This window comes from Carlito syrichta, unplaced genomic scaffold (genome assembly GCF_000164805.1).
Source record: "Carlito syrichta isolate Samal-C Ts95f unplaced genomic scaffold, Tarsius_syrichta-2.0.1 Scaffold307314, whole genome shotgun sequence".
NCBI classification, from domain to species: Eukaryota; Metazoa; Chordata; class Mammalia; order Primates; family Tarsiidae; genus Carlito; species Carlito syrichta.
Genome location: NW_007251410.1, coordinates 81,160 through 108,678, shown reverse-complemented (window position 1 = coordinate 108,678; position 27,519 = coordinate 81,160). Strand labels below are relative to the sequence as shown.

The following is a 27,519-nucleotide window of genomic DNA, read 5'->3' as shown; positions in this document are numbered from 1 at the left end:
CCTCTGAGAAGCAGATAACAACATCACATCCAACATGCAAGTGTATTCAGGGAAATGCTCGTGAGAGAAAATGGGGGGTGGGGGGAAGCCAGGGAAGGCTGACAAGTGAAGGAGACAGGTGTATGTCTGACAAGTGAAGGAGACAGGAAAGGAAAAATGGACAGTTGGCTGAACCATTTAGACTGGAGGACAAGTCAGTGGGAAGTTCAGCAAGGTCTTTGGAGATTCTTTGATCCAAAGTGACTAGTTAGAAGAGTTGAACACCTTTTAGGAACAGGCTGGACTTAGTAGCCTTGCTGTGCTCAGCATGGGCTGAGATCAGCCCAGGAAACTGTGCTCTTGTTACAAATGTTGTGATGAGTTTTAGTGCTTAGTGGTTTGAGACCTCAGTCAGTTATGCTCCCCAAGGTTGGAGGTTTGTGTAGTGTATTCTTACGGCTTTCACAGATAAAATTGTGGGTGATTTTAAAAAATCTTCCTATTTCTTATTTTCTATACGTAACCTGCATTATTTAACATTTGAAGGGAGAGGTAAAATAAATAATTGAAAATATTTCCTTTTGCTTGGGTAACATGAACTGTTTGGGACTTGCCCAAATCTTATGGTACTTGCTCAGCTTTTAAATTTGCTTGAATATTCTGATACAGTTATGCTATTACTTCAACTGGACCTTTCCATGAAAAGTTTTATTTTTTTGTTCCAACTTTAATTTCTATTTAGAAACCTGATTTGATTAGAGTGTGAAAGTTTAAGTGTTTGTAACAGGATTCAATTAAAATAGGTCATTCTTGGGGCTCTGAAAATGGTAACTGGCCTTGGGCAAATTGGAAGCAAAGTTATAAAATTCAGTTGGATGCATCACAACATTTAACATCTTTAAGGAAGATATTTTGCCTAATAGATTCAATTTAGAAATATTTAGTGTAGGTCATCAGCTTAAGCATCTAAAAAATGTGTTGATTTGTTTGTTTCTCCCTTTAGATATAACTAGAATCAGGACACCTGGACTATAATCTACAAAATAAACAATTTGTGGTGGGACCTTGAAGAAAGTCAATTAGTTTCTGTGACTTTACCAGTAGGTTAAAAGAGGAGATTGTAATATTAGTGAATAATGTGCTTAGAGATGTTTGCATAAAAGATGCTTTGTCATTGTAAAGTATTATTGAATATTTATGGTCTACCAGACTGAGCCAAATGGCCCAGAGGAAAAAACAGTCAGATTTATGTAAACCTTGTTCAGTGTCCCAGATACTTCAGGATGGGTGCTCTATATATGAATGAATAAATAAATGGCATAAACATTATTTTAAATTTTGACGGTACATCAATTATTATCTGGGGTGTTAGCCAATGTACCTGACCTATGACATTGAAATGAAATGTCTGCCTCCAGGTAACTATTTCAATCTCATAAATATTTTCAAAGCCAGACACATTGACGGCAAGTAATGTTTTCTTAGAGTTAGTGTCTGCAAATAAAGGCAAATTATATCTTTACCTAAAACCTACAAGAGATGTTTGTCTCTCATTCACAGGGTTGTTCTAAGACGTCTCAGGCTAAAATTGCATATCTTATACTTTTCCCCTTTTCTTTTAGAAAAGTGTTTTACTGACTCTTTGCACAGTATTTTTCTATCACTTTATTGTGAAAAATCTGAGCCTCAAAGAAATAATAAAAAAAAATAGCCATAAACACTGCCCAAGGACTTAATGGATCTTCCTGAATCACGCAATGCAGATGTATTGGAACATAAATAGGTGATAAGAGATAAGAGGCCTAAAAGCAATTTGTTTGGATTGGGTCACTGCTTAATCCAAATGGGTTCGGCAAAAGAATTCATGAAACGTGACAATGGGCCAAGAGGAACTTGCTGTGACATTTCAGATTCCCATACCACTTCTAATTAACCATTTCAAGTATAACAAAACTCATAGCACATATGATCTAGTGAGACCCATCTGTACCAAGTGCAGACCTGTCTATAAGGATGGATGGTTCTGTTCTCCTCAGGCAATGGACTATGACTCAATAATACCTCAAGCTGAGCTTTTAATTTCTATGATACATTGATTCTGAACAGCATTTTTCTTAAAGATGAAAACTATACCAGAGTTGCCTTATGACGTGGCCTGGCATTAAATGCATTTGAATATATTGCTCAGATCTAAATACACTGCAAGAATAATGAGATATTTGAAAGCACAAAAATTGCATGTAAAAAGCTTGCCATCATGATAATGATGAGAATAATGACAATAGCAGCTGCCTTTTATTTATTTATTGAGTATAGGAGACTTTATTGATGGTATGATCCCCTCCCCCCCATTCTTCAGGTTTCTGGCATGGACAACGTGAGGAGGGGAGGTTCTTAGTGTGGTCAGGGACTCCCCAGCAACTGAGGACTTCTCTCTTCCTCTCATGATCTCTCTGGAGCTGGTGGTCTGGGATCTCTTACTCCTTGGAGGTCATGTGGGCCATAAGGTCGACCACTTTGTTGCTGTAGCCAAATTCATTGTCATACCAAGAGATGAGCTTGACAAAGTGGTGTTGAGGGCAGCGCCAGTCCCAGCATCAAAGTTAGAAGAGGGGGTGTTGCTGTTAAAGTCGGATTGGAGGACACAACCTGGTGCTCAGTGTAGCCCAGGATGCCCTTGAGGGGACCCTCAGTTGTCTGTGTCACCACCTTCTTGATGTCATTACATTTGGTGGGTTTCTCCAGGCGGCAGGTCAGGTCTACAACGGACACATTGGTGGTGAGGACAAGGAAAGCCATGCCTGTGAGCGTCCCGTTCAGCTCAGGAATGACCTTGCCCATGGCCTTGGCAGCCCTGGTGGGCGCAGGGATGGTGTTCTGGAGGGCCTCGCAGCCGTGGGGTCACAGCTTTCCAGAGGGGCCATCCGCAGTCTTCTGGGTGGCAGTGATGGTGTGGACGGTGGTCATGTGTCCTTCCATGATGCCAAAGTTGTCGTGGATAATCTTGGCCAGAAGGGCTAAGAAGTTGATGGTTGCTAGAGGTGTGACTGACAATCGTGAGGTTATGAGGGTCCTTCTCACGGTTCACGTCCATCACAAACATGGGGCATCAGTGGAGGGAGCAGAGATGATGACCTTTTGGTTCCCCCCTGCAAGTGAACCCTAGCCTTCTCCAAGGTAGTGAAGACACCAGTGGACTCTACCACATAATCCTCGCCAGCGACACCCCATTTGATTCTGCTGAGATCTCTCTCCTGGAAGATGGTGATGGGACTACCATTGATAACAAGCTTCCCGTTCTCATCCTTGACCGTGCAGTGCAACTTGCCAGGGTGGAGTCGTGATGGAACGTGTACACCATGTAGTTGAGGTCAACGAAGGGGTTGTTAATGGCGACAGTATTCCCTTTGCCAGAGTTAAAAGCAGCCCTGGTGACCAGACACCTAATACGGCCAAATCCGTTTACTCCGATTTGCACCTTGTGCCATGGTGTCTCCATGACGCGGCTGTAGGGAAGGAGGCCATGAGCATTGAGCACCCCTTTGTCCCCGCCAGGGCCTGCCCCCCCCCCCCCCGCCCCTGGTGCCTGGCCCCCTTCCTGCACCTGCCCCCATCCCTCCCCATCTCTCCATGCATGTCCTTCCCCATCCCTGCAATGCAGGCTGCGACCCCAGGAGGGTGGGGACCCCAGCCAGACCGCATGCGCCCCTATCCCCGGCCCCTGACCCGCCTCTTCTCTGGCCGCCCCTTCCCCAGCCTCTAGCTGCCTTTTTAAACAACTATCATTTGCCAGTCACTATGCCAGACATTTTACATATATCCTTACGAAAACCTTGCAGGGTGGATATAATTATTCCCTTTTTTAGAGGAGGACACAGACTCAGGGTGAATTAGTATGTGGGAGTTGTAGAAATTTTTTTTTTTGACTGCAGAAAAAATAAACTGACATTCCTGCTTAGGTAAGTCAGGAATTCCTGCCTCATTAGTTGGTGGGTTCAGGGTTCTTTTAGGTGCTAATATCTGAATATGACCCATCTCTTTTTATTTCAAGTTATTCAAGGCCTGCTCCCAGTACTTCTCACTTGGGAAATGGGAACTACGATTTAAACCTCAGAGTTATGTCTTGATATCTGGAGCATTGTAGTGCTCCATAAATATTTGATGAAATAATGAAAGAAAGATCCAGCTGCCTCTGAAGACTATTGTTTTCATGAGTCAAAAAAGGATGACTTACTGGATGTGGTGGCTCTTACCCGTAATTCCAGCACTTTGGGAGGCTGAGGCAGGAGGATCCCTTTGAGCTCAGGAGCTTGAGACCAGTGCGGGCAACATAATAGGACCTCTACAAAAGATAAAAATAATTAGCTGGGCATGGTGGCATGCACCTGTACTACTAGCTACTAGGGAGGCTGAGGTAGAAGAATAGCCTGAGCCCAGGAGGTCAAAGCTGTGGTGAGCTGTGACTGTGCCACTGCATTCTAGCCTGGGTAACAAAGTAAGACCCTAACAACAACAACAACAAAGAATAGCATGAGCCCATTTTTATGAACGTCAAATTTATATAGGTATTCTAAAAAACATATATAAAAATGGAGTTATTTAAAATAATATATCTGTATTTAACTCACAAGCAGAATCAATCTGCCCTGCCCAATTTATAAAATAGATTCAAGGAGTCAATTTTTGTGCTTGATTGTGGTGTACAGTGAAAATATGTGATTTGTGGTTGGTAAGAAAACAGTGAAAATTGAGTTAGTGCATATAAAATTCTTGGGTTGTTTTGCTTTTGGAATCAGCCAAATTCCTGGGAGTCAACGTTTCTTGGGTGTATTTTATGTTTCACATGATGCCACCAAGAAGTTGTAGATCAATAGCATTTTGTAATTTTCATGCAGCAGAAGGGGGGAAGAGTTAAAGGAATTAAGTGTTACAAAGGGTGTTTCTTCTGGGCAACAGAGGTTTGAATGTAGGGCACCTTTGCATTTTAAACACTAGTGTTTGAACCTTTGTCCTATGGTTATGCAATAAGATAACCTTTTCTTTTAAAGAAACCAAAAAAAAAAAAAAAGGCCACTGAGAAAACTACTTGCTGCCCTTGGGGACAGGTTTGATAGTGCATTTTGTACAGGAGTCATTTCTTCCTGTTCAAAAGCTCTGGAATAAGATGAATGTCCTCTTCAAGGTGCTGAGAGGTCAGGGTAATGACTGACTACAAGCATCAGAAGATCCACAGAGATGTGTGGGCAGGTCACTGACCTGGAGAGACAACACAGGCCACCAGCTAGACCAGAAAAAGAAACCAGAACTGCAGTCCTCAGGAGGCCAGCTAGACAAGGGTGAGTTCCTTACAGGACTAGTTACTCTGAGATCTACTCTTAGTGGAGGCAGCCCATGAGAAAGTATAGCCTCCAGTAGTAGGTACAGAAACCATTCATTAACAAGGACAATTGTATTCTGCCTCCCAGAAGTTCAGTTTTAAATGCATCGGCTGCGATAATTCATCCAATAAATATTCTCAACAACTCTGTCAAACAGGAAGTCTAAGTATTTTCATTCTTCTCATTTTACAGATGAGACACTGAGGCAGAGAGATTGAATGAATTTTCTAAGATCTCAGTGATAGTGAGCTGTAGAGATAAAATTAATATACAGAAAATATTGATTGAAAGCTAACTGAGTAGTAGTCAAGAACACTCGCTTTATTCAGTCAAATCTGACTTATAAGTTTTGTTCTACCAAGCGCTAGCTCCATGACCTTCTCCAAATCCTTGAAGTCAAAAAATCTTCAGATTCCTCATATTTAAATGGGAGGGGAGGGGGTACCATCAATACTTATAAAGCATGTCAAGTACTTACCCTTTTATAAGGGCTCAATAAATGATAGCTACTATTATTAGGCATGATGTGTTTTCCACTATCCCATCCTTCCAAATGGGTCTCAGATTAGCACAGTGGCCATCAGAAGCTGACGCCAGCACAGTGTAATGCAATGCTCTGATGGATGCAAAGAAGAGTAGAGGTTTTCTTGCAAAGACAGAGAAAAGTGTCTTTCACTAGATAGCGTGATTTGATGCATAAATGACTGAATACAAAGAGACTTAATTGAAAGATAAAAGAATAATTGCAGTAGAATAGCAGAGGCACCAGCAGTTAAGATAAAAAGCCGCATATATTAAGCAGGATGAAAGTAAATGAAGAGGGAGTTTGAGAAGTCTTTTAGCACAAATACAAGGTTGGAATCCTGAAGATCAAGTCCAAAAACCAGGATTGAAATATTTCCTCTCACTGCTTATTCCTGTAAGAATTTATCACTTCTCTGAATTACTAAGTCAGTAGTTAAATTATCACTACATTCTGTTATCTATTATACTGGTGAAGCCAACAAGTGGCACTCTCAGGAAACACTCACAAAACTCTTTTGTTGTTGTTTCCCGATGTCCCTTCACACTTGCTTAGTGGGGAGAGCGCTTCTCTTTCCTTTAGAAGAAAACACAAGTGGGCTTTATTTCACCTTAAATGCGCTTGTGTACTGAATATTTTCCGTTTGTGCATGCAAATCCACTCTTCACTGTTCCCTGCTCTGGCCCCGAAAGGCCAACCCATGTGGATGGATCAATGGGTTCCATTATTCTTTATCTTCCATTTGGATTTAATCAACGGGAAGCATTAGTAAGAGATAGGAGGGTGAAGCGGGAAGAGATAAAAGCCAAAGTATTTATTCTGCTGATTTTGTCCCTGTTGGATTGCCGTGAGCTGGCGAGTCCCTCCACTAAGGTCTACTCTCCTGCCAGGCAGCCCTTGGCATACTGCTACTCTCTGCAGGTTTTGGAAACTAATTCTGCCCTTAGCCCCTTTGTGGGTAGTAATGACTTCCTACTGTTGGGAGTCCAGAGGTACTGCACCATCCTTTGTTGCATTCCCTGAACCTGCTCACACCACCGTAAAAGTCTTTTTATTAAACTCTCCTCAATTACCCAGTTTGAATGCCATCTGTTTCCTGCTGAGACCCTGGCTGATACCTACAGTCACTTTAAGTCGCAAAACACAGTCTCATTTTGGTATTCAGAATAATCAATTTATGAAATAGTTAAAACTCCAAATTGGATGTAAAGTTAAATCTTTCTTAGCTCTATGGGAGAAGGGGATGAGGCCATTTTTCTTCCCTTGTTCTTCTTACTTCTGCTTGTTTACCATGGTTTCTGACCTAGTTGAAGGTGAAAGAACAAAAATGAAAGTTTTGAAGGTAGTTTTATACTCTTTGGTAGACTTTAAAAAATTTTCTATTTTAAAGATGGGTACAATTAAGGGTTAGGTATACAAATGGTCATTGAATTTTGGTAGATATTTAGAGATGATTCTTTTTTTTATGGACATTTTTGTGGTCCTTTGTTAAGGAGTATTCTAGTACCTTAGATGCAGGTGATAGTGGGTTCCTCAGTTCATCACTTTCTTCATTCTATAGTTATCCACATATTTACCCTGGTTTCTGCCTGTTGAAAACTACAGTGAGTTGAACAGTGGTCCCCAAAAGATATGTCCAAATTCTAACCCCTAGTACTCATGAAAGTGACTCTTTGAAAATAGGATTTTTGCAGATATAATTAAGTTAAATATCTTGAGATGAAATCATCCTGGATTTAAGCTAGGCTCTAAATCCAATAACAAGCATCCTTATAAGAGAGAGAAAAAGACATAGAGTCACGTAAAGAAGAAGAACATGTGATGACAGAGGCAAAGATCAGAGTTACATATCTGCAAGCCAAGAAGTACCAGTAATGGCAGGTAGAAGCTAGAGAGGCATAAAATAAATTCTCATTTCAGCGACTCCAGAAGGATACAACTTTGCTGACATCCTGATTTCAGGCTTCTGGGTTCTAGAATGGTGAGAGAATACATTTCTGTTGTTTTATACCACCAAAATGTATAGCAATTTGTTACAGCAGCCCTAGGAAATTGATATAAACTCTATTTGCTCTGTTGGGGCATCCTTGAACAGATGCTAAGACATCAATACATTTGCTTCCTCACCTGGACCCACATCTTGTCCATGGGAAACATAAGCACATCCTTTTCTGCCAGTCTTGAGCCTGCTGGGGGATCCTAACCCAGAAGTAATTTTCCTTTTCTTCTTCTTCCTTTCGTTTTCTTTGCTTCTTCTTCCTTCTTCTCTTGGGTTCTAGATTCACTTAGTAGAAATAAAGACTCCAGTTCATAATATCTTTTTAACTGAAGGGAACACACATCATGGCCTCTGAGTGGTTGATTTGAATGCTGTATTAGTCGTCTAGGACTGCTATGGCAAGATAGCACACACTGGGAGGCTTAAGCAACAGAATTTTTTTTCACTCACAGATCTGCAGGCTGCAAGTGAAAGATCAAGGCATTATTTTCTCCCGAGGCTTCTCTCTGTGGCTTGCAGATGCCTTCTCTGTCCTCACATGGCCTTTTTCCTGTGCCTGCTTCCCTGGTGTCTCTTCCTCTTCTTATTGTGACACCACTCATAGTAGATTAGGGCCATTACCTAGGGCCTCATTTTAACTTCATTATCTCTTTAAAAGCTTTATCTCCAAGCATAGTCATATTCAAAGGTATTAGGAGTTATCACTTTAACATGCGAATTTCGAGGAGCACTATTCAGTCAGTAACAAGTGTTCTCTTGTACGTTGAAGAGAAAGGTAGGTAATTATCATCCCAACTTCTTTGAAGTGTGAGATTGACATCGCCCAGACGTTTCTCGTCAAGGAAAATGCATCTTGAAAATAAATCCTCATTAATCTTCGTTCTCTTGACACATTTACATCCTTGATGTGGGTAAGAGTCAGAAGTTGAGACTTATGTTTTTGGATAAAGCCTTTGAGTGTTTGCAGCCTGATAAAAAACACTTTCTATCTTGGTGCTGTAGTTGACATTCCATCTGTTACATATTAGTTATATTAGTTATAGCCATATTTTTGATTAAATATTTAGTATTCCTTAGTATTATTCACCTTAGTGTTTTTCTGATTTATCTCAATTTGATTTTCAAAATCTCATTTTAGAGTCTCATTTAAATACTTTTAAGTAGAAGTACACCAAAGAGTGAAGAAAAGAAGCAAAGAAAAAAAGGAGAGAATGAGTAAAGCCATTCAGTTATCTGGTCTACATTTATATAAATCTTCCAGGATACTTGTTATTTAGATAATTCCTGAACTTAATAAATATTTATTTCAATTTGATCAGTTTTAGTAGTCATTTTTTCAAAAGAGAGAAAGTTGTCAACAAGCGTTGATGGCTCTGTTTACAGAGCAAATGTGAGGCCTGTGTGTGTGTGTGTGTGTGTGTGTGTGTGTGTGTGTGTATGTGTGTGTGTCCTGGGTAGATAGAAGGGGAAAGGTAGATCTTAAATAAATAACCCATCAAGTCAATGATCTCAAAATATTTGAGACGAGTTTGGGCAGTTATGTCTCATGAAGTAACAATATAGAATTTTCTAATTTCACAGAAGGTCACCTGTACCTTGAATAAATAGTTAAATTTAGTGACAAAATTGACTTCTAGCTCCTTCCATCTAGCTCCTTCCACAGTGAGATAAAAGTAACAATGACTGAGCTTGAGTCTTTCAGCCTGGGAATGTAATTTACTTCCCAAGTCTTAGAGATACTGGTCTTAGGAGGACTGGAAAACTTTATTTCTTAGCAGAGAAATCTTGAGAAATGTCATTTGTCTAGGACTATTCCTGGTTGTGAAGATTCTTGAAATTCTGAGATGATTTTAGAGTTTTATACTGTCTATGTGAATAAAATGATCTAACAGAGACAATGTAATGCATACTCAAACTCTTATCTATTTTCTAAAGTACAAATGCCCCCAAATCTGCATCATAAACTCTCCAATTAAGAAAAGCCCATTTTAAAGCATTTAATGTTTTAAGTTTTTTTTTTCCTTTTTCTTATGACGATGTTAGTAACACATTTTTCTTTAGAAGCCATTCTGTTTTTCTTTTCTGTTTAAACTAAGATTTAGTTAGCATTTTAAAAAATACAGGTGGATTCATTGGAGAAAGTGGTATGTAGACTTATTTTTTGTTGTTCATCTTCCTCCCTCTCCTCACCTCTTTCTTCTTTCTTTTTTTTTCTTCCTGCTTTCTTTTCTCTTTTTTTGTTTTATTGTCAGAGTGTAGTCTGCATGAATTATAATATTTGTGAATATGTCAAGGGTGTCTGAAAATAATTTTTTGTTGTTGAGTACCAATTTCTATCTCTCACTCTTTCGTGTGTGTGCCATTTGTGCGTGTATATACTGTATACTCATTCATACACATATACATTTATGTATACAGACATGAGTGTATACCATATAGAATAAGTTTACAAATGATTTTAATCAAATTCTCTTTTTCTTTGTCAGTTTCTGAAAGAGTCTTTCACTGTGTTAGTGGAATTTTCAATATATCCCTGTATTGTCTCAATTTTTTCTTGTAGATTTCAAAGCTCTATTGTTAGATGTATAAAAGTTTACTATTACTATAAATGATAATATTAAAATATTACTATGAAACTGACCAAACTTTTGCATATAACTAATAATTACAGTTGAAAAAAAAAACATCGAAATTGATCTTCCTGGCTTTAAACCTTGAAACTATATTTGTCTTATATGAGGTCCTTTCTCAGGAAGCTGATCCTCAGGCTTATAGCATCAAAAAATGGAAACTCACCAGATGACCTCAATCAGACAATGAGATGCCAGAGCCCAGCTGTTTACCAACTCTTTTTCATTACCTCTCCCCAGTTCTTATTTATCAGCTCCTCTTCCTAACCACTCCCTGGTTCCTGTTTTCTATATTCCTGCACTACTTTATAAATCTTTGATTTCAGTAGGGCAGGGAGAAGGATTTGAGAAGGAATTTCCCATTCTTCTTGACTGATATCACCCAAATATACAGCCTTCTTCCAGGACCATACTCACTGTCTCAGTGATTGACTTTCTGTGTAGCATGCAACAGGATCCTGACTGAATCCTTGGCTTTTCGGTAACAACAATTCATCTCATTTAATATTTTCTGTTTGTATTAATTTTTAAATAATATCAATATTGCTAAATCTATATTGGTCATTTTCTCTGTTCTGGGGCTGGGCAGAAACCTACTTTATTTTATTTTACTTTTTAAAATTTATTTTTATTTATTTATTTATTTATTTTGAGTTGACGTCTCACTCTGTCACCCAGACTGGAAGTGCAGTGGCCCCTCCTGGCCACTGCAGCCTCGACCTGCTGGGCTCCAGCAATCCTTCCGCCTCTGCCTTCCAAGTAGCTGGAACTACAGGCGCGCGCTACCACACCCGGCTAATTTTTTTTATTTATTGTAGAGATGAGGTCTTGCCAAGTTGTCCAGGTGGGTCTCGAAGTTGCCCGCGGGCTCAGGCAATTCACTCACCTCGGCCTCCCAAGGCGCGGGATTATAGGCTGAGCCACCAAGCCGAGTTAGGAACCTACCTTATCTTGCCCAATTCTGAGCTACCTACATCCTGAGACCAAGGGGTGATCTCCACACCCCTCTGAGACTGACCATTGTTTTCCCAGAGAGGATACTGCAAGTACACGATACTGGAGAGACAGATGCCCTACTCCCACATTGGATCAAACACAAATGCATGCAGTAGGAGTGGGAGACCTAGTGGCAGACAAATTGGTAGCTTTCCCAGGGAACATCTGCTGGAGTGAACTGAACACTGGCAGTAAGTGTTGTAGAAGGAATGCAGGGAAGGAACCTGAGGCAGACTTCCAAGGAAGGAGTTGGAAAAGCCCACTCCAAGCCTGGATGGGGTTCCAGAGCCTTGCCACCAGGTCCTGAGATCCAGAGACTGGTAACTGCTAGGAAGGGAGGAATAACTCCCAGCCAGAGAAACTGAGCAGACTCTCTAACATCTGGGCAGAGAAATGCTACAGGGAACAGCAGGACTGCATCTTGGGACTAGGTGTTGATCTCTGCATTGCATTGGGTCTGTTCTTTGTGACCCCAGAGAACATTGCCCCCAGTGCACAAACCCTGGCAGGTAGTAGCAGATACTGAACCCCAGACAATCTGCCCTCTACCCTGAACCAGCTGCTGAACAATAGGCACAGACAGTGGAACTAACTGAGAAAGAGGCTGGTGGCAGCATTGGTTTGTTTATCTAATTTGGTTGCTTTGTTTGTTGGTTGGGTTTCTCTTTTCTTTCCTTCTTCTATTGCTCTTTCTTTGTTCTTTCTGTTTTTTTGGGTTTCTTTCTTTCTTTTTCTTTCTTTGTATTCCTTCTCCTTCTTTCCCCCTTTCCCCCTTCTTCTCCTGACTCTTTCCCCCGTTTTACCCTACCTTGGACTCAGGGGCTATACAAATATATCCTGTCATATTGTGCAGAGATGGACAGCAAGTCCCAGCTAGCGTATTCACCAGATAGCAAACATTGTGACCTGCCAAAAGGTTCTGAATCCTTGTAGCACCCCCATCCCCTAGTAAGTGCTCAAAATTATAAAGAGACAGCACACTACCCCATCTCTGGCTCTACTTTATAATTGAACAAACCTGGAGTCCTGGCACAAGGAAGGATGAAAGATAGAACAAATATCAGAAGTGACTGCTTCTCCATTTTCCACTGAGCAACAGAATTAGTGAGAAAGATAGAAGAATTACTACAAATGAAGAAAAACAGTGAAGAACTGTTGATTACCACCAGAGCTGTAGCAAAGAGTTAGTGCTAGAAAGAACAACTACTGGGGCACAAACAATGACTATTTCTCAGAACAACAGTACCCAGAAGGTACTTACAGAGATGAGAGAATCATTGAGTAGAATGAATAAAAACAAGAAATGAAAGGACTAAAATTAAATGAAATTGCATCAGAGATGGAAAAACTCAATAAAGAGTACTTAAAAATAACAGAAACAAATAACTCCTTCCAAGACATAAATAACAAACTGACAAGCAAGGGAAGCAGAATTTACCAAGTAGAAGAAAGAATCTCAGAGCTGGAAGACCAAAATATAGAACAAACCCAATCTATTAAAAATATAGAAAAAAAAACTTAAAAAGAAATAAGAAACTCTCCAAGAGATATGCAATTTTATCAAGAAACCAAGGCCGTGTCTGATTAGAATACCTGAAATAGAGAAGTAGAAAATACCTGGGAACAAACATTCCATGTCATTCAAGAAAACTTCCCTCATCTGCCAGAGAGATGACTATACAAGCACAAGAGATTCAAAGAACCTCTGCAAGACATCTTATAAAAAGACCAACCCCTAAACAGAAAGAAAAATTCCTAAAGGCAGCAAGGGAAAAAGTTCAGACTACCTACCGGGATCCCAGTCAGAATTGCTGCAGACTTACCTGCAGAAATACTGCAGACCAGAAGGTTTTGGACCCCAATCTTTAATGTTATGAGAGATAAACAACTTCATTCAAGAATTTCTTGCCCAACCAGACTAAGCTTCATCAGTGAGGGAGAACTAATCCTTCCCAGATATTCAATCCCTAAGAGAATATGCTGCTTCAAGACCAGCTCTACAGGAGATGCTTAAAAAGGTGCTGAGCTCAGAAGAAAAAAGAAACAAAAGAAAGACCATATATTTCACAATATCACAAACAAACACAGAAGCAGAAGAACACATAGCACACCTGCAAAAATGAAAACACAAATATATATGAACACAAAAGCTAAACAAATACAAAACAGTCTTATACGAGCATTATGACATGGACAAACTTTCACATTTCAACAATTCAACAATGAATGTGAATGGACTAAATGTACCACTGAAAAGAGAAAGATTGGAAAACTGGATAATAAAACATGACCCAGAAATTTGTTGTCTCCAGGAAACTCATCTCACCACAAAGGATGCCCACAGACTCAAAGTTAGAGGGTGGAAAACAAAATTCCAGGCAAATGGATCACAAAAGAAGGCAGGAGTCATGATCCTAATACCAGATAAAACAATCTTTAAGCTATCAAACTTTAAAAAATGTACAAAAGAATACTACATAATGATAAAAGTTCCAACCCATCAACAAGAATTATCCATCCTAAACATATATGCAGCCAACACAGGAGCACTAGCTTTTATATAGCAGCTACTAAGTAAGTTAAAAAAAATTTGACTCTAACACTATCATAGCTGGAGATTTAAATACTCCACAAACAACCCTAGATAGATCATTGAGGCAAAAAATTAACAAAGCAATCTGGAACCTCAGCTTGATGCTTGACCAAATGGAATTAGTAGATACCTACAGAACACTCCATCCAAAAGCCACAGAATTTACATTCTACTCATTACTACATGGAATGTATTCCAAGATTGACCTCATCCTCCACCATACATCAAGCATAAACAAATTTCACAAGATTTAAATACTGCCATGAAGCTTCTCAGACCACAGTGGAATAAAAATAAATATCACAACCAACAAAGCTACCTCAAAATCCACAAAGAGATGGACACTGAACAACATGATGCTGTTCAGAAATCAAAACAGAAGTTAAAAGATTCCTGAAAAAAATGAAAATGAAGAATAATTGTACCCAAACCTCTGGATTGCCATGAAACTAGTACTGAGAGAAAAATTTATATTGCTATGAGGCACATCAAGAAAATAGAAAAAGAACCTGCTAAAAGCATAACAAATCACCTTAAGGAGCTGGAAAGGCAAGACCACCAAAACCCTAACATCACACTGATACCCAAACAGGGTAAAAAAACCAACCAAGAAAGAGAACTGCAGGTCAATATCCCTGATGAACATAGATGCAAAAATACTCAGCAAGATTCCAGCAAATTGGTTCCAATGACACATTTCAGAATTCATCCACCATGACCAAGTAGACTTCATCCCAAGGATGCAGGGTGGTTCAACATCCAAAAGACCATAAATGTAACTAAATACATCAAGAGATGTATTTAGAATGACCAAAAAAAGAGAGAAAAAGCCCAAATAAACACAATCAGAAACACAAAAGATCAAGTCACCACTGAGCTCAAAGAAATAGAAAAGATTATCCGAGATTACTATGCACACCTATATGAAAACAAACTTGATAAACTAAATGAAATGGAGGGCTTTCTGACATCACACACACTCCCAAGTTTGAAACAAGAAGAAGCTGAGATCTTAATGAGACCAATAATAACCCAGGAAATTGACTGTCATAGGAAAACAACCTACAAAAAAAAAAAAAGACTCAGACCAGATGAATTTCTGGTGGAATTCTACAAAACATACAAGGAGGAGCTAATACTGATCCTATTGCAAGTATTCCAAGCAATCGAGGAAGATGGAACACTTCCCAAATAATTTTATGAAGCTAACATCACACTGATACCCAAATGGGGTAAAGAAACCAACTAAGAAAGAGAACTACAGGCCAATATCCCTGATGGACATAAATGCCAAAATACTCAGCAAGATTCCAGCAAATTGGTTCCAATGACATATCTCAGAATTCATCCACCATGACCAAGTAGCCTTCATCCCCAGGATGTAGGGTGGTTCAACATCCAAAAGACCATAAATATAACTAAATACATCAACAGATGTAAAAACAAGAGTCATATGATTATATCATTACGTATAATGCGTAAAAAGTTTTCAATAAAATCCAACATCCCTTCTTGGTAAAAAAAACCCTTGAACACCTAGGCATAGAGGAAACATACCTTAAAACAGTAGCCTTCTATGATAAATCCAGTTAACATTTTGCTAAACAGACAGAAATTGGAAGCATTTCAGCTGCAAACTGGAACAAAACAAGATTTCCCACTCTTACCCCTTCTGTTCAACATAGTGTTAGAAGTCCTAGCTAGAGTATTCAGACAGGAGAAGGAAATCAGGGATATCCAAGTCAAGTTATCCCTCTTTGCTGACAATATGATCCTATACCTCGAAAACCCAAGATAATTTGAAAAAACCTCCTGGCACTGATAAAAGACTTTGGCAAAGCCTTGAGGTACAAAATAAATGTGCAAAAGACAGTCACATTCTTATATACTAACAATAAACAGGCAGATAATCAAATAAAAAACATAATCTCATTCACAAAAAAATGAAATGCCTCGGCATCTTTCTAATCAGAAAAGTGAAAAGCCTTTACAATGAAAACTATAAAACATTGTGCAAAGAAACCAAAGATGACACAAACAAATGGAAAAAATATTCCATTCTCATGGACTGGAAGAATCAACATTTTAAAGATGTCCATCCTACTAAAGGCAATCTACAGATTCAGTGCTATACCCATTGAATTACCAACATCATTCGTCTCAGACCTGGAAACAACAACACAGAAACTCATCTGGAAACATAAAAGACCATGAATAGCCAAAACAATCCTTAGTAAAAGAAACAAACCACACTTCCAGACTTTAAACTGTATTATAAGGGTACAATAATCAAAACAAACTGGTAATGGTATATAAACAGGTGTATAGACCAACGGAACAGGATAGAGATTCTGGAAACAAAACCTCAATTTCTCAACCAGTTCATCTGCTACAAAGTCTCCAACAACAACCGCTGGGGAGAGGAGAACCTATTCAGTAAATGGTGCTGGGAAAACTGACTGACCACATACAGAAGAATGAAACAGGACCCCTACCAATCACCATACACAAAAATTAACTCCAAATGGATCAAAGAGCTAAATGTAAAACCTCAACTTTAAGAATCTTAGCAAATGCAGGAGACAGACTTCTGGAAATCAGAACAGGCAACCAATTCGTGATCAAAACCCTAAAAGCCATAAAAGATAAGATTGACACTTGGGACCTCGTCAAACTGAAGTTTCAGCAAGCAAAATAAGCCATTAAGAGAGTGGGAAGACAGTCCACAGAATAGGAAGATATATTTGCCAACTGCGTATCTGACAAAGGCCTAACATCCAGGATCTACAAGGAACTCAAACGTGCCAAAAGGAAAAAAAAACAAATAGCACATTATGAAGTGGGCAAAAGATATGAATAGACACTTCTCAAAAGAAGACATGCAGCAGCGAACAGACACATGAAAAAATGTTCAGATTCACTAATCATCAGAGAAATGCAAATCAAAACCACCTAACTCCAGTAAGAATGACCATCATTAATAAAACAAAAAACAACAGATGCTGGTGAGGATGCAGAGAAAAGGGAATGCTTCTACACTGCTGGTGGGAATGCAAACTAGTTTAACCTCCATGGAAAAAAGTGTGACGATTCCTAAAAGAACTAGAAATTGACCTTCCATATGACCCAGCAATCTCCCTTCTGGGAATATACCTGGAGGAACTTAAATCACTCTACAAAAAAGATACCTGCACACACATGTTTATTGCACCACTATTTGCAATAACAAAAACATGGAACCAACTAGGCAGCCCATCAAAACTTGACTGGATTTAAAAATGTAGTACATATACATGATGGAATACTATGCAGCTATAAAGAAGAATAAAATTACGGACTTCATAGCAACCTGGATGGATTTAGAGTCTATAATACTCAGTGATTTATCACAGAAATGAATAACTGAATACTACATATTCTCACTCATAAGCAGACCCTGAACATTTACCAAAATACTGTAAAAAAGGGATTGGCAGTAGCTAGAAATTGCCAAAGGAGGAAGGGGTGGCACATAATGTCAATAAGGGTACCTGATCTCAAACTAGGCGAAGTGGGGAACAAAGCGAGGCCCAAATTTATCTGTGCGATGACCACTTGTATACTTAATCCTGAGTTGTACTCCACATCTTTAAAATAAAAAAAAGCTTTATATTTGTTAATATTTGCATAGAAATAGTTTTACTTTTACCTTTGTTCAAACAGGAATATGTAATAAATTTTTAATTTTTATGATTATCAATGTTTTAACTTTTTTCTGCCATATCATTACTTTATATTTTCTAATGCTACAGATTACTTTTGTTCTTTTCCCCTCTTCTACCTTTTTTGGGTCTCATTATGTTTTCCTTTGCTCTTATCCCATCTTTATTCGATTTCCCAGGACAGTATTTCCCATGGAGAGTGCTATTGGCATTCAACCTGGTCATTTCTTATTTGTTTTGGCTACTCTACACTTTATTATAGGCTGTGCCACTAAATCTCAGTAGCATCCCAGTTATCTCAACCAAAAGACACTTGCAGCTTTCCATATGCCTCCTAGGAGTGTCATATAATCCCAAAACGCACATCAGAGCTCACTAGTTTAGGACCTAAGTCTACATAGTTTCTCTTCTCTTGTGGCTACCTTTATTTTTCTAATTTAATTTTTAGTTTTGTCTCTGTATTACATGTGTGGGATTTAAAAACTTAAATAGTAGTGTGAGAGTGATATTACCCAATAACAAAGAAAGGTCTCTTAAATTATTATTCTCTACTTCTTATCTGCCAAAAATGTAAATTGTTTCCTGATTTGCTCAAATGCATATGATATTTTCTCAGTCTTTCTCTTTCTTTTTCTTTCTTTCTTTCTTTCTTTTTTTCTTTCTTTCTTTCTTTCTTTCTTTCTTTCTTTCTTTCTTTCTTTCTTTCTTTCTTTCTTTCTTTCCCTCTGTATTTTTCTCCTTCCCTCCTCCCTCTTTCTTTTTCTCTTCCTTTCTTTCCTTCGAGTCAGCCTTCTGGAAACTTCCATCCTCCTCTTAAGGTAGTGAAATGAGTTTCCATGTGCTAAGGTGGTTTCCCTTGTGACTTTGGGGGTTCTGTCCTTTCAGGATTAGCTTAGGGCATAGTGTGATGCTTCTAGATCAAGGAATCTTTGTTTACCTTAACCTGAAAGTTTTCTTTAGAGTACTTATGTTCAATACACTTAATTAATGTTAGTTGTAAAAATAAACAAATATTTTCTTCTAAGAGGACACCAGATCACAACTTATACTGACATTTACTTGAAATTTTACTCACATTTCATCTTTCACATACAGAATTTGAAATAACTTGCAAGCATGAAGATAACTTCTGCTTCTCTCTATGAAGCAGTGAGATAGCAAATACCAATATTCATATTTCTTGTGAGGCACACCACACAAAAAGCATTTTACTTGACACATACTATTCCCATACACTCTTCTTGCTACTGGAGAGACACAGATAAGTCAGTACAACATGGACACTGCCTTGACAGAGCTCAAAGTAAAGGAGACCAAACATATTTTTCACAAACAACCTAGCTTCACATGTTATTTGTATAGTGGATGCTCAGAGGAAAGTGTGATAGTGATGGGAAGTCAGGAATGCTGCCTAAAAAGAGGCAATGTAGTGATGTCATTCTGGGGTTTTGAAGGAAGACTAGATTGACAGACACACACGTGTACATAATCCACTCCCCTTAGTTATTTTTTACTTGATGTGATTTCCATTGTGCAGAGGACTGAGGTCTGTAAAGGTCTGTGACTTCTCAAAGAACATTGTCACAATAGTTAAAATGATATAACACCATTTGTAATGATATCTACTAACTCAGGAAGCAGAGAGCCCCATAGACCAAGTTATTCAAGTCAGGGCATTGATTCTTAATCACAGGCAAGCATGCATGAAGTATTGTTATTTAGGGTGTTTTCTATATGTTCACTCTGGTCTCAAGCACAGGCTACAGAGAGAAGAAAAAACAAACAAACAAACAAGCAAACAGCTGGTCGTGTTTTGTGCTAATGTAGTTAGTGCTCATTGCCTTAAGGCTAAAGAAGGACAATATAACTGATACTTGTTGAGAACATACTATCTGTCATGTACACTGTTAAACATTTTTTTGCTTTGGTTTCTTTGATTTGAAGTCATGTAAAAATAGTAAAGAGGAGAATCAGGATATAAACTCATTTATGCCCTAACTCCAGAATCTCTGCTCTTTCCATAATCCTTTACAGCCTTAGAAGTTTTTGATAATTGATAAAATATCAATATTTTACAATTTTTTTGTGGGAATCTCTTCTATGTCCTAATAGAATGGGAATCTCAGAGACAATTTTATTTTCTTCTAAATTGCTAAAAATAAAATACAGGATCTTATAATTGATTGCCAAGTACATTGCAATATTGCTAACTGGTGTTGAGCCCCTATGCCTTCTTTCTCCAGTCACCATCAGCATTGCCACTGCATTGTGCATTTGCTCTTCTTCTTATCAAATCCTCTGTGAGAACTTTCACTCAACTTATAACATCAGTCTTAAAATGGTTTCTCTTGGGAAGACTACCTCACACCCAGTGACAGAATTAAATCCTGAGTTCTTGTTTGTTAATTTTTCCATAATGTTTTTACATCATTTTACTACAACTCTTTTTTAAAAAATATACTTTATGTTAAATATGTGGGGTATAATTCAGGAATTACAATTCTTAGTGTAGGCTAAGCATTTATTTGCATGATATCAAACAGATTGTGAGATCCTCAAAGGACACTGGATATGCAACTTATTTGTGAAATGTACAAATGTTGAACGAAATAATTCATTGAAGAAAAATGTCATTTTCTTCAAGACTCACCTATTGTGTAAGTAATAGACTTCAAGCAAGGAGGCTGATCTGTTGGTTGATGAGGGCAGGGTCGTAAGGGTATGATGTTTTGCTCTTCAATTATTAGCTATATGATCTTGGGGAAAAATTTTAATATTTGCATGTCTTGGCCTCCTTTTATGCTTATTTGAAATTTTAATAGTTCATATTCAAGGGGCTTTTATCAGGAAAAAAATGAGATAGTTGAAGTAAGATGTTAGTATAGTGTTAACACAGAACTCAGATGGCTTTTACAATGAACAATAAAATGTATTATAGGCTTAATTTTGTAAGATACACAAAAATGAAATAATATTTTAAATTTATGTGTATAGTATAAAAACGATATTCACACACTTACCACATTTCTAGAACTCCCCTCCAATATTGTCTTCCTATCCCTCAACCCGGGGATATCCACTAAAATGAATTTTGCGTGTATCGACTTCTTGCTTTTCTTTAGGATTTTATGGCATGAAAAAGTATAGGTAGACAATTCATCTAATTATACTTGGATTTGGACATTATATATATGGAAACAAATCATGTGTAGTTTTTGTAACTTGCTTTTCTCTTCTCAATATATATTTTAAAGATGTATGCACGTTTATCTGTATAGAGGTAGTTCATTCACTCCTCCCCTGTATGGCCTTTTATTGACTGAATGTGCTGTAGTTTATTGATTTATCGTCCTGACAAAAAATTAGAGTTGTTTTCAGTGGTTTTCTTTTTCTTTTTATTCTTTTTTTTTTCTGGTTGTTGCAATCATGGCTATAAATGTCTCTTAGGCCACATTTGTAGGATCAGGGCATATAGTGGTATGTGAAATTACTGAGTTTTGGTATATGTCCTTCTTCAATCTTACTAGATGTTTTCATATTGCTCTCCCAACAACACCGTGCATGCACTTCTGCTGAGCAACAATCCCTCCAATGCCTGATGTACCCAATTTTTAAATTGGTATCAACTGTGTGGGTATAGAATGGTGTCTCATCTGACTTTAATTCGGATTTCCCAGATTTTCCACAATCTCTTACCTTTTAAAAAACTGTTTACTAGCCATGAGTTTTCCCTTCTGTGGAGGAACTCTTCATAACTTTCGTCCAATTGTCTACAGTCTTGTTAGGCTTTTAAACGAAAATATCTAAATATCATTGTAGATTTTTCAGTTTCTTGCAGTTTTATATGTTTTTACTTCATGTAAAACATGACTATGTGACTTCAGAGTACTGCTACCTCTGACCCTTTGGGTAATGCTTTCCTCATATTCAGGTAGTTTTTTTCACATGAGTGCTTAGATCAGTATTCTGCTGCATATGCAAGTGTGACTTTTTATAATTTCTGGAGTTTTCTCTCTTCAGACCTCTCTCTTCCTAGGTGTTCTACCCTGGGATTTCTAGACATCTTTGTTTCCATGGATTCTCAGGTTTGTTTCCTCAACTTAAGAAGTCTGCCAGATTCTTGGGGTTATCCCTCTCTCTACTATGGCCTGGAAACTCTGCATAAGATGGGGCAACTGGGGTTTTTTTTTTCCTCCCCCCCCCCCCCCCCCGGGAACACTGTCCTTTATTGTCTGATGCTCAATATCTTAGATTTGATAGTGCCCTAGTTTGGTCTTGTAGTTTTTTTAGATGAGAGGGCATATCTAGATCTTGTTACCCCATTTTGACTAGGAGTAGAAATTCTGGTCATTTGCATTGATTTTAAAGAGTTTTTTTTTTTTTTTGCATATTCTGGATAAAAGTTATTTATTGGTAATATACCATGCAAATATATTCGCTTACTCTGTGGCTTGTATTTTAATTTCCTTAACAATTTATTTTCATAAATATAATTTCTTAATACAGTTGAATTTATGAGTTCTCCCTCTTTAAGTCTAACCTTTTTATAGCTTTTAAATATTTTATTCTCTAGTCTGAGACCATAGACATATTCTCTTTTTTTGTTTGTTTTTTTTGAGTTGGAGTCTTACTCCGTCGCCCAGACTGGAGTGCAGTGGCCTCTCCCGGCCACCGCAACCTTGACCTACTGGGCTCCAGTGATCCTTCCACCTCAGCCTTCCAAGTAGCTGGAACTACTGGTGCACACTGCCATGTCTGGCTAAGAAATATTCTTTATGGTCTCCTAAAAGCTTTGTAATTTCATAATATTACTCAAGCATTAAGCCACTTGATTTTTGTGTTTAGTGATGCGGGCATGCAAATTCATTAAAAAATAATATAAACAGGCCGATCGCAGTGGCTCGCACCTGTAATCCCAGCACTTTGGAAGGCAGAGGTGAGAGGATTGCCTGAGTCTGAGAGTTCGAGACCAGCCTGGTCAACATGGCGAGACCTCGTTTCTACAATAAATAAAAAAATTAGCCAGGTGTGGTGGTGCATGCCTGTAGTTCCAGCTACTTGGAAGGCTGAGATGGAAGGATTGCTTGAGCCCAGCAGATCGAGGCTGTGGTGGCTGTGAGCATACCACTGCATTCCAGTCTGAGCAACCAAGTGAGACTCCAACTCAAACAAAACAAAACAAAACAAAACAAAACAAAACAAAACAAAACAAAACAAAAAACAAACCAATTGTTCCAGCGCTATTTACTGGAAAATGACTCTTTTCTCCACTGATTGGGAACACCACTTCTTTTGTATATTAAATTTCCATATAAGCATGGTATTATTCTAGGCAGTCTATTAAGTCCATTGATCTATTTATTGAGTTCTCTGCCAATGCCATGCTATCCTATGGTATTACAAATTTATTCTAAGTCTTAGTATCTGTAGTTAAATTCCATATAATACTTTTTCCAAGGCTTTTAGATATTCTTGGTCTATTTCTAGTTAATACAAATTTCAAAATCAAGTTCCTTAAAAAGATATTTTTAGAACTGTCTGGAATTGCATAGAATATATAGATCAATTTCAGAAGATTTAGCATCCTAAAAACATTGACTCTATTCATAAACATGTTATTTCTTCATCTATTTAGATAACATTAACATAAAATTTTATCTATTTTCTTAACTTTCAATAAAATTTTATAATTTGTTTACAAAGTTCTTACATTTCATTTATTACATATACTTCTAGATATTTTTCTGTTTTTACCATAAATGCTGTATTTTATAACTGTTACTGTGTATGTCATGCATCAAATTTTCTATATTAATTTTGTACAAAACAAATTTGCTAAACTAAATTCTTATAGTTTACTCTTATATTTTTGGAGTTTTTGCACAAGTAACCTTATTCCTACTTTTGTTTTTCCTTCTCTAGTTCTTATACTATGTATTTGTTTAGTTATTGTTTCAGTGTATTCCTAACTAGAAAATCTCTTGTAATGTTGAATTGAATTAATTGTAGAAGACATTCTTGACTTTATCCTGACTTTAAAAATTATGCTTGGGAGAGGGATGAGGGTGCAAGGTTTAATATATTGGTGAGGAGTACACTAAAATCCCAATCTCCTCCATGATGCAATATATCCATGTAACAGAAAGCGTATGTACACTCTGAAACTAAATTTTTTTCCTTCTCTTTATTTTAGTAGGTTTCAGGAGGTAAAAATAGTTTTTCGTTACATGGATGCATTGTATAGTGGTGGAAAAGTCTGGTCTGTAAGTACATCCACCACTCCCACTGGAGCACAGTGTTCTTTATTGGTGATTTTTTCATCCTTCCACCCTTTCCACCTTTCCCTTTCTGAATCTCCAATTTGCATTACACCACTCTGTAGGTCTTTGAAGACGCTTAGTTTAGCTCCCCTTTATAAGTGAGAACATGCAGTGTTTGCTTTTCTGTTCCTGTGTTAGTTCACTTAGGATGATCTACAATTCCATTCCAATCATGTTCTATAAAAGACATTTCATTTTTTTGATGGCCAAATAGTATTCATATATATATATTGTTATGAATAGTATATATAATATATATAATAGTATATATATATATGAATTCTATTTGGCCATATATATATATTATATAATGTGATATATATCATATTTTCCTTATTCACTGATCAGTTGATGGACATTTAGGTTGATTTCACAATGTTGCAATTGTGAATTGTGCTGTAATGAACATGAGTGTGCAGTTGTCTTTTTTATATAACAACCCTTGTTGCTTTGGTAAATACCTAGCAGTGGGATTGCTGCATCAAATGATAGATCTACCTTAGTTCTTTGTGAAATCTTCATACCAATTTTTATAAAGGTTGTACTAACTTGCACTCCTACCAACAGTGTATAAGCATTCCCTTTCACTACATCCATGATGGCATCTTTGTTTTTTTTTAATAATGGTCATTCTGACAGGTGTAAGGTGGTGGTACCTCATTGTGATTTTAATTTACATTTTCCTGATAATTAATGATGTTGAACATTTTTTTTCATATGTTTTTTGGCTATTTGTATGGCTTCTTTTGTAAGATATCTATTCATGCCATTTGCCCACTTTTTAATAAGGCCATTTGCTTTTTTTTTTCTTGCTGACTGGAGCTCTTTGTAGAGTTTGGATATTAGTCCTTTGTCAGATGTATATTTTGTGAATATCTTCCCACTCTATATGTTGCCTATTTCTTCTGCTGCTTATTTATTTTGCTGTGCAGAAGCTTTTTCAATTTAATTAAGTCCCACTTATTTATTTTTGTTTTTGCTACATTTGCTTTTACAGTTTTAGCCATAAATACTTTGCCTAGACCAACATCCAGAAGAGTTTTTCCCAGATATTCTTGCAGGATTTTTGTGGTTTCTGGTCTGACACTTAAGTCTTTAATTCTTTGTGCATTAATTTTTGTATATGGTGAGAGATAGGAATCAAGTTTCATTTAATCTGCATATAGTTATCCATTTTCCCCAGCACAATTTGTTGAATAGCATGATCTTTCCTCAGTGTATGTTTTAGTCTACCTTGTCACAGATCATTTGGTTGTAGAAATTTGTGCTTATTTTTAGTGTATGTTTTAGTCTACCTTGTCACAGATCATTTGGTTGTAGAAATTTGTGCTTATTTTTAGTGTATGTTTTAGTCTACCTTGTCACAGATCATTTGGTTGTAGAAATTTGTGCTTATTTTTGGATTCTCTATTCTGTTCCATTGGTCCATGTGTCTTCTCTTGTACCAGTACTGTGCTGTTTTGATTACTATGGTTGTGTAGTATAATCTAAATTCAGGTAATGTGATGCTAGCTTTGCTCTTTTTGCTTAGGATTGCTTTGACTATTCTGGTTCTTTCTTTGTTCCATATGAATTTTAGGATCTTTTTTCTAATTCTGTGAAAAGTGACATTTATAGTTTGATAGAAATTGCATTGAATCTAGAGATTACTTTGTGGCCAATTTAACAATGTTGAGTCTCCAAATCATTGAGCATAAGATGTTTGTCCATTTGTTTGTGTCCTCTACAATTTCTTTCATCAGTGTTTCATAGTTCTCCTTGTAGGGATCTTTTGCTTCATTGGTTAAATATATTCCAAAGTATTTTAGTTTTTTGGCTGCTATTGTTAATAAGTTTGAGTTCTTGATTTGATTCTCAGCTTGGTTGCTATTTGTGGATAGCAGTACTATTCGTTTGTGTGTATTGATTTTTATCCTGAAACCTTACCAAATTCATTTATCAAGTCTGAAGGAGTCTTTAGGATTCTCTGGGTATAAGATCATCTTGTTGGCATACAGAGATAGTTTGAATTTTTTTTTTCCAATTTGGGTATCCTTTATTTTTCTTCTCTTGTCTGACTTCTCTGGCTAGGATTTCCAGTATTATATAGAATAAAATTGGTGGAAGGGGGCATCTTTGCCTTGTTCCAGGTTTGAGGGGGAATGCATTCAACTTTTGTCTGTTCAGGATGACATTGGCTGTGGTTTGTCATATACGGTTTTTATTATTTTGAAGAATGTTCCTTATATGCCTATTTTAATGAGGTTTTTTAAATTATAAAGGGATGCTGGATTTTATCAAATGCTTTTTCTGCATCTATTAAAATGATAATATGATTTTTATTTTTAACTTTAATTATGTAGTGGATGACATTTATTATCTTGAGCATGTTGAACCATCCTTGCATCCCTGGGATAAAACCCACTTGATCATGGTGAATTTTTTGTTTTGTTTTATTTTAATGTGCTGTTGAATACATTTTGTTAAAACTTTGTTGAGAAATTTTGTGTCTATCAGAGATATTAGTCTGTAGTTTTCATTTTTTAAATCTTTTTACTGGTTTTGGAACTGGCTTTGTAGAATGAGTTAGGGAGATTTATCTCATTTTCAATTTACAGAATAGCTTCAGTAAAATTGGTAGCAGTTCTTCTTTGAAAATCTGGTAGAAATCATCTGAGAGTTCATCAGGTCCTGGACTTTTTTTTGTTGGGAGACTTTTATTTACTGTTTTGATCTTGTTACTCTTCGTTGGCCTGTTCAGGGTTTCTATTCATTCCTAATTTATATTTCTGGGGTTATATGTTTCAAGAATTTACTCATTTTTTTCTAGATTGTCTAGTTTGTTTGAGTAAAGAGGTTCATAATCATCTTGGATAAAATTTTATATTTCTGTTGTATCAACTGCAATGACTCCATTTTGATTTTCTTTTTTTTTTTTTTTTTTTGAGTTGGAGTCTCACTCTGTCACTCAGATGGGAGTACAGTGGCTGCTCCCTGCCACTGCAGCCTTGACCTGCCGGGCTCTAGCGATCCTTCAGCCTCAGCCTTCCAAGTAGCTGGAACTACAGGCACGTGCTATCACACCCAACTCATTTTTGATTTATTGTAGAGATGAGGTCTTTCTTACCAAGTTGCCCAGGCGTGTCTTGAACCTGTGGGCTCAGGCAATCCACTTACCTCAGCCTCCCGAAGTACTGGGATTACAGGCTGAGCCACCAAGCCCGCCGCCTGTTGATTTCTGGTTGAGGTCATTTGAATATTCTTTCTTTGTTTCTTAATTAATCTAGCTATTGGTCTATCAGTTTTATTTATCTTTTCAGAGAATAAACTTGTTGTTTCATTGATCCTTTATATTATTTTAGTGTTTTCAATCTTATTTAATTCTGCTCTGATCTTTATTTATTTTCTTAGGTGGCTTTAG

The 27,519-nt window shown here is 37.4% G+C and overlaps 1 protein-coding gene and 1 pseudogene across 1 annotated transcript in view; one reads left to right on the top strand and one right to left on the bottom strand.

The window, feature by feature from the left end:
• LOC103266714 (cytosolic beta-glucosidase) overlaps positions 1-27,519 on the top strand; it is a 72,079-nt gene that overhangs the window by 15,830 nt on the left and 28,730 nt on the right. The window lies entirely within an intron of this gene.
• LOC110596215 lies at positions 2,457-3,454 on the bottom strand (annotated as a pseudogene).